This window comes from Muntiacus reevesi, chromosome 1 (assembly GCF_963930625.1).
Source record: "Muntiacus reevesi chromosome 1, mMunRee1.1, whole genome shotgun sequence".
Classification (NCBI taxonomy): domain Eukaryota; kingdom Metazoa; phylum Chordata; class Mammalia; order Artiodactyla; family Cervidae; genus Muntiacus; species Muntiacus reevesi.
In genome coordinates, this window is record NC_089249.1 from 104,359,313 (window position 1) to 104,371,858 (window position 12,546).

The 12,546-nt window shown below is 38.6% G+C and overlaps 1 pseudogene; it reads right to left on the reverse strand.

Moving 5' to 3' along the window:
• Positions 1-3,216: 3,216 nt before the first annotated feature.
• On the reverse strand, positions 3,217-3,848 carry LOC136163207 (high mobility group protein B1 pseudogene; annotated as a pseudogene).
• Between the last annotated feature and the right edge of the window lie 8,698 nt (positions 3,849-12,546).

Genomic DNA, 12,546 nt, shown 5'->3' on the forward strand with positions numbered 1-12,546 from the left:
GGCAGATGTGGTGTTCCATTACCTTCTATCAGCTAGACTATAGGGTTAAGGAACTAGATCAAATTACGGTCTAGAAGCGTTCAGGCATCGTAATGCTAGCAAAGGTATGGATGACAGTGGACTGTTGCTTTGCCCTCGGAGAACACCAAACTGACAAAAAGCACAGTCTGAGCCTAAAAACCTTACCCCAAACTGCCCAGAAGCTCTTAGTAAAGCAGAAGTGTAAAACCATGAAAAGTAAAACTGAAGTGTAAGCTAATGAAAGCTGACAGCATCAGAGCCTATTAGCTCCATTCTGCTATATATAGTGCTGTGGCTCACTCTATCAACACAATCATCGCTAAATTAGATATGACTAACAGTTTTGGTTGATCCAGTTTAATCGGGTCAGATTAATGAGCCAGCTGCACACCCATGTGGGAGAACCATTCATCCTAAACGAGATGCTGATGCTTAATGTAGTATCAAATTCTCCTTTCCCAAGTTTGGGCTGAATTATACTGTTAAATTCTTGCCTGGAGAATTCCATGAGCAGAGGAGCCTGGTGGGCTACAGTCCATGGGGTCACAAACAGTCGCACATGACTGAATGACTAACATACTGTTAAATTAACCTGTCTTTCCCTCCAGCAGGCCTCCAGCAGAAGCCTGTAGCCAGTGGAGGACTCAGCTAGCTCAGGCTGTCATGCTAGCAACTTCTCAGGAGCTAAAGCTCAGCTGAAGGGAGTGCTTGACTCTAAGTTAGAGATGCTAACCATTTCTGGTAGTGAAGAATGAAGAGCCAGGCGTCCTGGATTCAACTCCCTGTGCTGTCACTTGTTAGGAATTAGGTCTTGGCCAAGTTTCTTAATCTCAATAAACTTGTTTCTTCATTTGCAAAGCAGAGCTAATACTACCTACTCTAGAGCAGGGATACACAGTCTCTGGGATCTAATGCCTGATGATCTGAGCTGGAGCTGATGTAATAACAATAGAAGTAAAGTACATGATAAATGTAATGAACTTGAATCATCATAAAACCATCCCCCTCCCTGCCCCCTGTCCATGGAAAAGCAGTCTTCCATGAAACCTGTCCTTGGGGCCAAAAAGGTTGCGGACTGCATCATAGAGTTTGTTTTTGTTTCTTTTAAACCTCTGAAATTAGTTTATTAGTATCATCCAGGACTCAGATGTTCAGTATTACTCCTGAAATTACACAGACAAAAGCAAATGGAAAGAACCCAAGTCAAAATTCTATAATAAAACAGCAGTCTCTCACAAAAGCATGTAAAGTTATAAGAATGTTATTTTAAAACACCAGCACTTTAAGAGAACAATAATCTCAAAAGCCACAAAATTGCCAAATTGTTCGCCAAACTGCTAAGCAGATAAACATATGACCCTAATCAATGAGCTTGAGTTTTGTAAATGAACGTAAAATTCAAATAAATCAGATAGTTCATACTGAAATACAAAGTGTCTTTTTCCCTCAGGTTTATTCAATTTATAAAGGGGCAACCCATAATATAGAAAGATATACCTGATTTAAAATGTGGTATACAATTTTTGGGCTCCAAAATCACTGCAGATGGTGATTGCAGCCATGAAATTAAAAGACGCTTACTCCTTGGAAGGAAAGTTATGACCAACCTAGATAGCATATTAAAAAGCAGAGACATTACTTTGCCAATAAAGGTTCGTTTAGTCAAGGCTATGGTTTTTCCAGTGGTCATGTATGGATGTGAAAAATGGACTGTGAAGAAAGCTGAGCACCGAAAAATTGATGCTTTTGAACTGTAGTGTTGGAGAAGACTCATGAGAGTCCCTTGGACTGCAAGGATATTCAACCAGTCCATCCTAAAGGAGATTAGTCCTGGGTGTTCATTGGAAGGACTGATGTTGAAGTTGAAACTCCAATACTTTGGCCACCTCATGCGAAGAGTTGACTCATTGGAAAAGATCCTGATGCTGGGAGGAATTGGAGGCAGGAGGAGAAGGGGACGACAGAGGATGAGATGGCTGGATGGCATCACCGACTCGATGGGCATGAGTTTGAGTAAACTCCGGGAGTTGGTGATGGACAGGGAGGCCTGGCGTGCTGCGATTCATGGGGTCTCGAAGAGTCGGACACGGCTGAGCGACTGAACTGAACTTATACAATTTTAAAAGTCAATCTAATTAATTAAAAATACCTTTAACCAACGGTCTCAAGTTTCCTAAACAGTCTGTATTTAGATAAATAGGAGAAGACATTTTTTCCCCCAGCACTTTTTCCCCCAGAGTCTTTGCTGGGACAAACATCAACAAAAAAACAATACAGCAGTCTTGTATTTTAAGCTCACGCTTTTGGGGATACATTCTCAAGTCTTTAACATGGGAACTGCAAATAAAACTGCCATTACATGGTAACAGGAGTTAAAGAGTATAGAGTCTTCATGTAAAGATTAGAACATACTTTTCTATTAGCCCTTCAAAGATAGACTTTCAAAATGTTTGATTCTAATAATCCCATGCTGTGAGTAGTGCCATTACTCTTCACTTTGGAAATGTAACTGGGCTATGTGAAATCTGCTATTAACTGGTCAAGATTTAAGTTTCAGTTATGGATGAAAACTGTCTCAATTCAACTTTTATACCCTCATCATGGGTATGCAGGGTGCATAGACAAACGCTTTTTATCAGCTAACTACATGAAAGATAAGCACTGCAATAATTCGTGTGATCCAGAATAGGCAAAAGCAAAAGACTAGCTTCCCCTTAAAAAGAAAAATTTTCAGACCTATGAAAAGGACAATACTAATTTTAAAAATTGTGTTTACTTAGAAGAATTCAGAATGTTAACAAAACAGCTGCAATTTTTTCTTTTTTTGTAATTACAGAGTGGTATTCAGTTAACAGAACAACAATTATTCGTATAAGCTGCATCAGAGACAACTGAAGATGAAAAAACTACCATCCCCATATATACCTAATTTACGCTGTATACCAACAAGAACCTGCTTTAAATTTCCATGCCTATCTACAACCCCCATCCTGCACCAGGTAAGATTAGTGGCTATTGAAAATACCATCAGGACACATTTGGTACTGTGTTAACTATACAAAAAAAGACACTGTACAGTTTAAAAACAAATCTTACACAGCCTTACATTTCAATGTTTTTCTTTAAAAGGAGTGAGTTGTGTACAGGGGGGTTAAACGCTTTGTAGACAAGAAAAAAAACTGCACTAGAACCAACTTATTCATCATCATCATCTTCTTCTTCCTCCTCATCCTCTTCATCTTCTTACTCCTCTTCATCCTCTTCATCTTCCTCATCTTTCTCCTCTTCCTTCTTTTTCTTGCTTTTTTCAGCCTTGATGACTCCCTTTTTGCTGTATTAGACTTCCCTTTAGCTCGGTATACAGCTGTATCCTTTTCGTACTTTTCCTTCAGCTTAGCAGCCTTCTTCTCATAGGGCTGCTTGTCATCTGCAGAGTGTTATTCCACATTTCTCCCAGTTTCTTTGCAACATCACCAATGGACAGGCCAGGATGGTCCCATTTGATTTTTGGATAATACTCAGAACAAAACAAGAAAAAGACTGAAGGAGGCCTCTTGGGTGCACTGGGATCCTTGAACTTTTTTGTTTTCCCTTTAGGGAGGATATAAGTCTTCATTTCTCTTTCATAACGGGCCTGGTCCGCCTTTGCCATGTCTTCAAATTTTCCTTTCTCTGTAGCAGACATGGTCTTCCACCTTTCTGAGCACTTCTTAGAAAACTCAGAAGTTGGCTGAAACATCCGGGTGCTTCTTCTTGTGCTCCTCCTGGCAAGTTTGCACAAAGAACGCATATGATGCCATTTTGCCTTTAGGATCTCCTTTGACCATTTTTAATTATCTTTCCTCCGAGAGGCAGAGAGTTGCCAAGTGCCCGTCCGGCTTTCACTTGCCCCGGCACTGTCCCTATCCAGCATAGAGTTTTTGATGATTAAATGAAATAATCCATTTAAACTGTTTACAATAAATACCTGGCATATAGTAAGCCCTCACTGAATGTCAGCTGCAACTAGCAGTAATAAACATCAGGCTAAAGGAAGCTTTCTTGATAGTTGCTTTCTCAGAAACATACAATTGACACATACACTAGCCAAGGATTCCAAAGTTCAGAACTGTTGGCATTTTAGACTAGATAATTCTTTGTTATGGGGGACTGTCCTAAGCACTGTAGGATGTTTGGCAGCATCCTTGACATCTAATCACTATGGAGCACTGTCTCAGTTGTAACATCCAATAATGTCTCTAGACATCGCTGTATGTCTCTGGGGCAGGAGAGGGAAGCAAAATTGCCTCAGTTTGACAACTCCCGTGCTAGAGCAATTAATAGCTGCTATTCAGGACATTGACACTTCATCTTTGTCTTATCACTCTTGCCTAAATATCCCATCAACTATGTCTACTAGGTAACTCAATGATAAGAGAGTCACATACATAAAAAGGCTGCCTTAAAATGACTTCCTCCTTTGCTGTTAATTCAATTCTATGAAGACACACGTGTCTCCACACAGTGTCTATTATTTTTGCCTCAGTGATCTCAGTACCCAGCACACAATGGACAATGAATGAATGGTGAATGAATTATGAATATACCCTTGCGCTTTTTTGTTTTGCTAAACAACTCAGAGTAGCACTCAGGTTTCCTCACCCTTGCTTGACTCCAGTCAAAAAACAAAGGAGATAAACCCTGAGTACACCCTGAAACACTCACATGCCATGAGGAAACATGATCAGCTGAGCTGAGCCGGGTAAGCAAGAGCAGGAGAGGGCAGGAACACCCTTGCCACAGAGCTTCAGGGCATGGAGTCAAACTGAACACCAGCCCATCTCCATAAAATAGCACCAAGGGTTGAGCTGGAGAAGAGGATCCAAGTAGGTCAGTGAGCAAAAGACCTGCAGCAAGTCCTGAGATGAGAGGGTTGAACCAGTGTAGTTACAGAGCAGAGCAAGGAACAGAAGCTCAGAAGAATTATCTGAGAAATCCCATGGACACGTGGAAATGTGCTTGGCTGGATGTGAACATGTTTCAGACAACTTGTGACAGGGTCACTTCAGTTCAGCTCAGTTCAGTTGGTCAGTCGTCTCTGACTCTTTGCGACACCATGGACTACACCATGCCAGGCTTTCTTGTCCTTCACCAACTTCCAGAGCTTGCTCAAACTCATGTCCATTGAGTCAGTGATGCCATCCAACCATCTCATCCTCTGTCATCACTTTCTCCTCCTACCTTCAATCTTTGCCAGCATTAGGGTTTATTCAAATGAGTTGGTTCTTTGCATCAGGTGGCCAAAGTATCAGAGCTTCAGCTTCAGCATCAGTCCTTCCAATGAATATTCAGGACTGATTTCCTTTAGGATTGGCTGCTTTCATTTCTTTGCAGTCCAAGGAACTCTCAAGAGTCTTCTCCAACACCACAGTTCAAAAGCATCAATTCTTCAGCACTCAGCTTTCTTTATAGTCCAACTCTCACATCCATACATGACTACTGAAAAAACCATAGCTTTGACTGTATGGACCTTTGCTGGTAAAGAAATGTCTCTGCCTTTTAATTTGCTGTCTAGGTTGGTCATAGTTTTTCTTCCAAGGAGCAAGGGTCTTTTAATTTCATGACTGCAGTCACCATCTGCAGTGACTTTGGAGCACAAGAAAATAAAGTCTGTCAGTGTTTCTATTGTTTCCCCATCTATTTGCCATGAAGTGATGGAACTAGATGCCATGATCTTAGTTTTATGAATGCTGAGTTTTAAGCCAACTTTTTCACTCTCCTCTTTCACTTTCATGAAGATGCTGTTTTCATCGGGGGTCACTTAGGGTCTCAAAATGAAATGAGACCCAGATTCTGTCATCCATGGTTCCAGTTCCTCCTGCCAGCTTCATGTCCAGTACAGTTTTAATCCATATATTCTCTCTTCAGGTCAATAATAAACATGCTGAAAAAAACTTTTCCTTAGAAACTATTATTATTTCCCCAGTGGCCCATTAAATAAAGGTGTTTAATTCTGTAAAGAACTTAAATACACTATAGAATAACAACATATATCACAAAGTTCAGCAAACAGAATTTTCAAGTGAAATCACTTCAATTATTTTCATATGAACCCCCAAAGTGATGCAACTGTATCAGGTGATTGCATGGTATTTCTGAAGTACACAATGAGGATTCTTAAATCCCTGGTTATTTGTTACTGAGATATAAACTAGTAAACAAAGACACAGTTCTCTCAAGTCATGTCAGATATATCTACTGTCCCTTCCTTGCCCAGTGCTCCATTTTAATTCAGCTAAAATTTATTTTTTCTTTGGTTCTGTGTCCTTTATTTTCAAAGGTATGTAGATTTTGATGTGATAATAAAAGCTTATAATCCGGGTGAGAAATTTCTTCTAGGGTCATATGTAGGAAAAGCTATATACTTCTTTTACAGAAAATAGTGGGTCTGGGGGAGGAGATGAGAGGGGGAGGGGGAGAGGGAATAACTAGTAACATATCATGTCTCCTTTATCACTTACGCCAGGAATCCTAGACCATACTTGAAAGACACTCAGTTCTAGTGGTTCATCTGCTTTTATACCTGGGGACAACTTTCTATTCAAGTTTTTATTTCTCTGAGCCTGATTTTTAATTTATTCATAGTTCACCACTTTATGGTATGTGTTTATTACAAGTCTGCAAAAATAGTTTGTGAAATGAGACAAAACATGAATAAAAACTAAGCAATGATCAAAATTTTATATTATGTAGATGACATTGTGAAATGAGAGACAAGGTTAGCTTTAGTAATTAGTCAAATATAAATGAAAGGCAAGAATGTTAGACAGCATTCAACATCTGTTTCTAGCATTGAGGGTTTGATTTTTTTTTTTTTAGGATTTCTGATAAAAGTGAAGAAATGCAGAAACCTCTTCGAGGGTTAAATACCTTAAGGCATTATCAGTAAATTAGCAGCTTACTGAAGACTAGCTAATAAGTGCGCAGGATTATATACAGGAGCAGGTCCACCAGGGAAAAAATATAGAAAGGGTAGGTAAGACAGGATCAACCTCACTTCCTCATTTTTTTTTTTTTTTTTTTTAATATTATTTTATTAGTTGGAGGCCAATCACTTTACAACATTTCAGTGGGTTTTGTCATACATTGACATGAATCAGCCATATAGTTACATGTATTCCCCATTCCGATCCCCCCTCCCACCTCCCTCCCCACCCGACTCCCCAGGGTCCTCCCAGTGCACCAGGCCCGAGCACCTGACTCATGTATCCCACCTGGGCTGGTGGTCCGTTTCACCATAGACAATATACATGCTGTTCTTTCAAAACATCCCACCCTCACGTTCTCCCCCAGAGTTCAAAAGTCTGTTCTGTATTTCTGTGTCTCTTTTTCTGTTTTGCATATAGGGTTATCGCCACCATCTATCTAAATTCCGTATATATGTGTTAGTATACTGTAATGTTCTTTATCTTTCTGACTTACTTCACTCTGTATAATGGGCTCCAGTTTCATCCATCTCATTAGAACTGATTCAAATGAATTCTTTTTAACGGCTGAGTAATATTCCATGGTGTATATGTACCACAGCTTCCTTATCCATTCATCTGCTGATGGGCATCTGGGTTGCTTCCATGTCCTGGCTATTATAAACAGTGCTGCAATGAACATTGGGGTGCACGTGTCTCTTTCAGATCTAGATTCCTCAGTGTGTATGCCCAGAAGTGGTATTGCTGGGTCATATGGCAGTTCTATTTCCAGTTTTTTAAGAAATCTCCACACTGTTTTCCATAGTGGCTGTACTAGTTTGCATTCCCACCAACAGTGTAAGAGGGTTCCCTTTTCTCCACACCCTCTCCAGCATTTATTGCTTGTAGACTTTTGGATAGCAGCCATCCTGACTGGCGTGTAATGGTACCTCATTGTGGTTTTGATTTGCATTTCTCTGATGATGAGTGATGTTGAGCATCTTTTCATGTGTTTGTTAGCCATCTGTATGTCTTCTTTGGAGAAATGTCTGTTTAGTTCTTTGGCCCATTTTTTGATTGGGTCGTTTATTTTTCTGGAATTGAGCTTCAGGAGTTGCTTGTATATTTTTGAGATTAATCCTTTGTCTGTTTCCTCATTTGTTATTATTTTCTCCCAATCTGAGGGCTGTCTTTTCACCTTACTTATAGTTTCCTTTGTTGTGCAAAAGCTTTTAATTTTCATTAAGTCCCATTTGTTTATTTTTGCTTTTATTTCCAATATTCTGGGAGGTGGGTCATAGAAGATCTTGCTGTGATTTATGTCGGAGAGTGTTTTGCCTATGTTCTCCTCTAGGAGTTTTATAGTTTCTGGTCTTACATTTAGATCTTTAATCCATTTTGAGTTTATTTTTGTGTATGGTGTTAGGAAGTGTTCTAGTTTCATTCTTTTACAAGTGGTTAACCAGTTTTCCCAGCACCACTTGTTAAAGAGATTGTCTTTTTTCCATTGTATATCCTTGCCTCCTTTGTCAAAGATAAGCTGTCCATAGGTTCGTGGATTTATCTCTGGGCTTTCTATTCTGTTCCATTGATCTATATTTCTGTCTTTGTGCCAGTACCATACTGTCTTGATGACTGTGGCTTTGTAGTAGAGTCTGAAGTCAGGCAGGTTGATTCCTCCAGTTCCATTCTTCTTTCTCAAGATTACTTTGGCTATTCGAGGTTTTTTGTATTTCCATACAAATTGTGAAATTATTTGTTCTAATTCTGTGAAAAATACCGTTGGTAGCTTGATAGGGATTGCATTGAATCTATAGATTGCTTTGGGTAGAATAGCCATTTTGACAATATTGATTCTTCCAATCCATGAACACGGTATGTTTCTCCAACTGTTTGTGTCCTCTTTGATTTCTTTCATCAGTGTTTTATAGTTTTCTATGTATAGGTCTTTTGTTTCTTTAGGTAGATATACTCCTAAGTATTTTATTCTTTTTGTTGCAATGGTGAATGGTATTGTTTCCTTAATTTCTCTTTCTGTTTTTTCATTGTTAGTGTATAGGAATGCAAGGGATTTCTGTGTGTTAATTTTATATCCTGCAACTTTACTATATTCATTAATTAGCTCTAGTAATTTTCTGGTAGAGTCTTTAGGGTTTTCTATGTAGAGGATCATGTCATCTGCAAACAGCGAGAGTTTCACTTCTTCTTTTCCTATCTGGATTCCTTTTATGTCTTTTTCTGCTCTGATTGCTGTGGCCAAAACTTCCAACACTATGTTGAATAGTAGTGGTGAGAGTGGGCATCCTTGTCTTGTTCCTGATTTCAGAGGAAATGCTTTCAATTTTTCACCATTGAGGGTGATGCTTGCTGTGGGTTTGTCATATATAGCTTTTATTATGTTGAGGTATGTTCCTTCTATTCCTGCTTTCTGGAGAGTTTTAATCATAAATGAGTGTTGAATTTTGTCAAAGGCTTTCTCTGCATCTATTGAGATAATCATATGTTTTTTATCTTTCAATTTGTTAATGTGGTGTATTACGTTGATCGATTTGCGGATATTAAAGAATCCTTGCATTCCTGGGATAAAGCCCACTTGGTCATGGTGTATGATTTTTTTAATATGTTGTTGGATTCTGTTTGCTAGAATTTTGTTAAGGATTTTTGCATCTATGTTCATCAGTGATATTGGCCTGTAGTTTTCTTTTTTTGTGGCATCTTTGTCTGGTTTTGGAATTAGGGTGATGGTGGCCTCATAGAATGAGTTTGGAAGTTTACCTTCTTCTGCAATTTTCTGGAAGAGTTTGAGTAAGATAGGTGTTAGCTCTTCTCTAAATTTTTGGTAGAATTCAGCTGTGAAGCCATCTGGTCCTGGGCTTTTGTTTGCTGGAAGATTTCTGATTACAGTTTCGATTTCCTTGCTTGTGATGGCTCTGTTAAGATCTTCTATTTCTTCCTGGTTCAGTTTTGGAAAGTTATACTTTTCTAAGAATTTGTCCATTTCATCCAAGTTGTCCATTTTATTGGCATAGAGCTGCTGGTAGTAGTCTCTTATGATCCTTTGTATTTCAGTGTTGTCTGTTGTGATCTCACCCTTTTCATTTCTTATTTTGTTAATTTGGTTCTTCTCTCTTTGTTTCTTAATGAGTCTTGCTAATGGTTTGTCAATTTTGTTTATTTTTTCAAAAAACCAGCTTTTAGCTTTGTTGATTTTTGCTATGGTCTCTTTAGTTTCTTTTGCATTTATTTCTGCCCTAATTTTTAAGATTTCTTTCCTTCTGCTAACCCTGGGGTTCTTCATTTCTTCCTTCTCTAATTGCTTTAGGTGTAGAGTTAGGTTATTTATTTGGCTTTTTTCTTGTTTCTTGATGTGTGCCTGTAATGCTATGAACCTTCCCCTTAGCACTGCTTTTACAGTGTCCCATAGGTTTTGGGTTGTTGTGTTTTCATTTTCATTTATTTCTATACATACTTTGATTTCTTTTTTGATTTCTTCTATGATTTGTTGGTTATTCAGAAGCGTGTTATTTAGCCTCCATATGTTGGAATTTTTAACAATTTTTTTCCTGTAATTGAGATCTAATCTTACTACACTGTGGTCAGAAAAGATGACTGGAATGATTTCAATTTTTTTGAATTTTCCAAGACCAGATTTATGGCCCAGGATGTGATCTATTCTGGAGAAGGTTCCGTGTGCACTTGAGAAAAAGGTGAAGTTGATTGTTTTGGGGTGAAATGTCCTATAGATATCAATTAGGTCTAGCTGGTCCATTGTATCATTTAAGGTTTGTGTTTCCTTGTTGATTTTCTGTTTAGTTGATCTATCCATGGTTGTGAGTGGGGTATTAAAGTCTCCCACTATTATTGTGTTACTATTAATTTCCTCTTTCATACTCGTTAGTGTTTGCCGTACATATTGCGGTGCTCCTATGTACTTCCTCATTTTTAAATGGTGCCGCTGCAGTCACAAGGACCCACCTGGAAACACTTAATAGTTTCTTTGTGTTGGTAAACACATCAGTCATGGTGACTGCCCCACCCATTGCCCTCCTGAAGGGGCAACCCCGGGACCCACGCTTCAGCTCATGAAGACAGCCCTGACCAGAAGACCGTCAGCTCTGACTCCCATCCCAGCCTATGATAAATACAAGACTTGCTATTTAGCCTAATTCGGCAGCAGAAAACTAAACACAGGGGAAGTCACTTCCATAATTATCTTGCTTCTCCCAACATTTTCCCTCATTAAATTAGAATGGTCAATTCTGAGCTAAACAAAAATCTCTGCTCTTTAATTTTGCTTTCCATGTTTTGGGTAGTTAATATACAAACATGGTTCAGAATTCAAAAAAGACACCCTCCCTCCTGGGCCTAGAGCTTTTTAGTTGCCCAATGAAAGAAACAATATTGTCCGTTTATAGCTAGCCTTCCAGAAATTTTCTATTAATTCATACAAACTTAAGAGTCTCAGAAGCTTTTTCAGTTTCAGGAAACTGAGAAAAACTCATTTTTTCCCTTTAAACTACTGCATTCAATTCACATTCCTAAATTCTATTTCAAAAGACTTGTGAGCTTTGTTGTCCTTTCCCATTTTATCACTACTGCAAAAGTGGCTTTTATTTTCTCCCTGACTCTATTAATCTCCCTTCATCCACACGGCCACCAGAGTAATCTTTACTGTCACTGTTGTTGTTATTAAATATATTATGAAATATGTATACTACAGATATGTACATTATAAATATATTTTACATACAAAATGGCATAGATAATATGTGTGTGCTTTTTAGAACAACATACCACATGCCTACCACCAGCTTGAGTCATAGAATATCAACAACACTTTGAAAACCTGCTTTGTGCCTTTTGTTGCCTATTTGTCTTTCCCTCCCTCTGCCCCAGAGTAATTACTTTTCTGAATACTGAATTCTCCCATTATCTTGGGATTTATTGTACCCCAATAAAGTAAATGAATAGTGTTGCATGGTTTTGAAGTTTTCATAAGGGAATTACACTGGACATATGTCTCTGTGACATGTCAGATATCTTTGTTTTCATCTCTCAAAGTTCCACTGTCTTTTAAGATATTTTGAAAGTGAAAGTGAAAGCCGCTCAGTCGTGTTGGACTCTTTTCAACCCCATGGACTATAGAGTCCATGGAATTCTCCTGGCCAGAATACTGGAGTGGGTAGCCATACCCTTCTCCAGGGGATCTTCCCAACCCAGGGATTTAACCCAGGTCTACCACATTGCAGGCGGATTCTTTACCTTCTGAGTCACAAGGGAAGCTTAAGATGCTGTCTATGTCTCTAATTAGCATTTAATCTTTTCCCTAGCTTTTTGAACATATGGAATATAGTCATATTTTAATGTTGTTATGCATAATTTCATTTATCAATTCTGAGTGAGTTTCTACTGATGTATTTTTTCCTAGACTTAAAGTTCATATTTTCCTGCAACACTGATTGCCTGGTGATTTCTGATTGGATGGCAAACATTGTTTTTTCCCTTGTTAGGAGTTGGATATTTATATATTCTTGTAACTAGCCTGGAGATTGGTCTAGGCCATAGTTAAGTTAGTAGGAGA